Source organism: Cryptotermes secundus, unplaced genomic scaffold (assembly GCF_002891405.2).
Source record: "Cryptotermes secundus unplaced genomic scaffold, Csec_1.0 scaffold279, whole genome shotgun sequence".
Lineage (NCBI taxonomy): Eukaryota > Metazoa > Arthropoda > Insecta > Blattodea > Kalotermitidae > Cryptotermes > Cryptotermes secundus.
This window is the reverse complement of record NW_019726227.1, coordinates 526,609-530,170: the sequence shown is the minus strand read 5'-3', so window position 1 is coordinate 530,170 and position 3,562 is coordinate 526,609. Positions and strand designations below refer to the sequence as shown.

General features: G+C 40.0%; 1 protein-coding gene across 1 annotated transcript in view; it reads left to right on the top strand.

The window, feature by feature from the left end:
- Positions 1 to 2,006: 2,006 nt before the first annotated feature.
- Positions 2,007 to 3,562, top strand: part of LOC111864006 (COMM domain-containing protein 4) — a 71,781-nt gene continuing 70,225 nt past the window's right edge. Inside the window, exon 1 of the mRNA XM_023850907.2 lies at positions 2,007 to 2,202. The gene's annotated coding sequence lies outside the window, so the exon portion shown is untranslated. The remainder of the gene's footprint in view (positions 2,203 to 3,562) is intronic.

The window sequence follows — 3,562 nt, the reverse complement described above, 5'->3', positions numbered from 1 at the left end:
AAAATGGTGACAAGCTACATATAAATTATAGGGCTAGTATAAATCATATATTTTGTATATAAACAACAAACAAATATTTATACTAGTCCTGGATCTGACTTCACCATCCGCAGCAACTGTGCTCCCACTGGCGTTCATGGCCTGTTAATATCATCTGTGGAGTACAAAACATGTAAGGCTGTTGTTCTGTATGTGTGTTCATATACTCTTATATTTGTACCCTTTCATAGTATCTGCAAAGTTCCAGATTTAGTTGTAAGGATGGAGAAATATTTCATGCTTTGCATGAGTCCCTCCGGGTAACTCCCCTGATGGAACACCAACTGGAACCATGGTCAATTCTGTTCGCATATTCCCCAATTTTGTATTCATTAATGCTACGAGTTAGCAAACTATATCATTTCGCCATGTCTTCAATCAAGTTAGATTGGTTCAGAATTTCAGTGCTTGTTGAACATTATTTTGCATGTGATCTCTTGTTTCTAAATTTGTTTTTCTCTCTCAAACAAAAACATCAACAGAATTTGATTGTGGACAGAAAGTGTGAAATCAGGAAGCCACAGAACCATAGAATATGTAAAATGTCGCATCAAGGATATGGAATTGGCATCTCAGAAGAATCTTACAACTAACCAAGAATCTGTCTGGATATTCTGAATATTAGAGGAGGCAGCAACAGTGTGGAGTAACACAACAAATGATTCAGGTTAATCGGAAAAAGTTATAACGTGTATATATATATATATGTGTGTGTGTGTGTGTGTGTATTATATAATGTGTTAGGGTGCTCAGAAGCAGGAACAGTGGAGCCAGAGGAGACGACCATTGCTAGGAAATGGATGGGTAAATACGCCTGCAACAATGCGGGTATTGTTACAAGCGGTGTTTTCTGTGTGGTCCGCGCCGTGAACTTTGCTATACAAACTGCACCTTTTGTAAGGGCTCACGTGGCATGATATACAAACCGAGTTCCATGTATTCAAATAACATTTCTACTATTACCATAACAATATTGGGGGCACGCGGTAGCGTAGTTTGTTGATGCACTATGCTACAAACCTGGGCCGCACCATAGCTCAAGCAGTTAGTCGCTGGCTTCCCATCGCGGCGGCCCGGGTTCGATCCCGGGGTCTGGTCAAGTGGGATTTGTGGTGGACAAAGTGGCGCTGGGCCGGGTTTTCTCCGAGTACTTCGGTTTCCCCTGCCAATCTTCATTCCACCAAATTCTCCATCATCATAATGACAATAGGCCAATCAGTGACCGCCGTGCCGAATATACCTAGTTGGACTCCACCCCCCCCATTAAATAGTTATGCCTCAGTAATCTAGAATGTAATGTTGGTATTAATGACGGAAAGATTTTCGTAACGGAAGCAGTTAGCAGTTGAGGCGGTCTGAGTGCTCATATGATATACATACCAAATATCGTAAGTTTGGGTTAAACATTAAAAAGTTGTTAGGGTGATATACATACAGAAATACAGACAGCAAGTTTATTGTATGTAAGATTTGAGGCTTTTACGGCGGTGACTATGAAGAAAGCAGTCTTCTGGGATTTGGCACCGTGTATATGTGGTGTTAACCGACGTTTCGGAGGAACGTATCGCCTCCATCTTCAGGGTAGAAGGAAAAAAATATAAGAAATCTGCAAGCAAAGAGACCGTGAGTCTCACACCACATATACACGGTGCCAAATCCCAGAAGACTGCTTTCTTCAAGTTTATTGTATGTCTTATTTTCTCGAAACAAGGAAAGTAGGCTAAGAAACCTATAGGAAGGATACTATTTCATCAGTCTCCCGCTAGATAGCAGAAGCATACTCATTTGGTTGCGATTTTAGACAGTTATATTTGGGATAAATGGGAGTTAGGCTTTCCCCATCGTCCGGTGTTCTATAAAAATCTAGAGAATAAAACGTTTCGGAAACTTGATCTGTTTCCGTCCTCAGGTAATGGGGGAGACACTCTGTTGTTTCCCATAGGAAGTGCTAAACGTAATCAATGCACCAGTGATTATTATACATCACCGTTAAAACACTGTAGAATCTATAGTGTGGGTACATTTGGGATTGAAATGTTGGCGTTTCACCCACGTGATGACGACGTAAAACGGGAATGATGGCCTCCTATTCGAATCGCTAATACCACAACGCGTTTGTGTTTCTGTTGAGGAAAAGAAGACCGGTGCATTGCTGCGTCAGTGGTAAGTTTATTATAATTTGTTTAACGTTGCTGATTGCGAGTAGAATTGGATATAACATTTGTTCTGCCAGATAATCAGGAAACGTGAGCGTGTAAGATGGCATGTTGCATTATTATGCCATTAGGCAGTTAAAATGAGTAGATTGAAGCATCAAGAAATCCATTGCTCAATCATTCTACTAATACTAACCAGTATCAGGTTTATAACTTTTCAGATTTGCTTTGGAATATGCCTTGTTTAACATTTTTTCACACGTATTAATATGTGTAATAAGAACATTGGGACTGACACAAAATGGGGCACATCAGCTGGTGACCTCTATTGGTGATGTAAATCTGCTGGGAGATAGCATAAATACAATAAAGAAGACAGAAACTTTAATTGACACTAGTAAGGAGGTTGGCCTAGAAATAAAGACAAGTAAAAACAAATATATGTTGTCTCATTACCAGATTGCAGGGCAAAATCATGACACAACGATAACTAACGGAGTCTTTGAAAATGTAGCCAAGTTCGAATATTTGGGAACGACAGTAACAAATCAAAGTTTTGATTCAGGCAGGAATGAAGAAGAGATTGAAGAACAGACTGAGGGTGTTTGAGGGGAGAGTGCTGAGGGTAATATTTGGACCAAACAGTGATGAAGTGACAGGAGGTTGGAGGAAACTGCATAATGAGGAGCTTCATAACTTGTACTCTTCGCCAAGTATAATTAGAACGATCAAGTCAGGGAGGTTGAGATGAGCAGGTTATGTAGCACAAATGGGGAGAAGATGAATGCATATAGAATATTGGTGGGATAGTCACAAGGAAAGAGATCACTAGGAAGACCAAGATCTAGGTGGGTGGATAATATTAAAATGGATCTTAGAGAAATAGAATGGCGTTGTGTGAACTGGATTGATCTGCTCAGGATAGGGATCAGTGGGAGGCTCTTGTGAGGATGGTAGTAAACATTCGGGTTCCATAAAATTTTTGGAAGTTCTTGAGTAAGTGCGTGACTGGCAGCTTCTCAAGAAGGGTTTTGCTCCATGAAGTTAATTAGTTAATAAGATCATCACATTGTCACGGCCAGTTGGAATAGAATTTGGGCATATTGATCGATATTGTTAAATGACTGTTGTTTGTGATTTGAATTTAAAAGAGCGTTTATGCGCTCTCCCTTACAAATTGTGTCAGCCAGGCCTGTCTGTAGAATGGTATACATTTCTAAAAAACTTTTCAATGCCAATGATAGTTGAGGGTGGCCGATGACAGTTGATAAGTATAGTTTTTTACTCTTTCTCTTTTTCGAAGCTATTTGCATTTGTTTCCCTGTGAACTGCATAAACTCCAATATAGGAAGGCAAGTCAGTGGTGG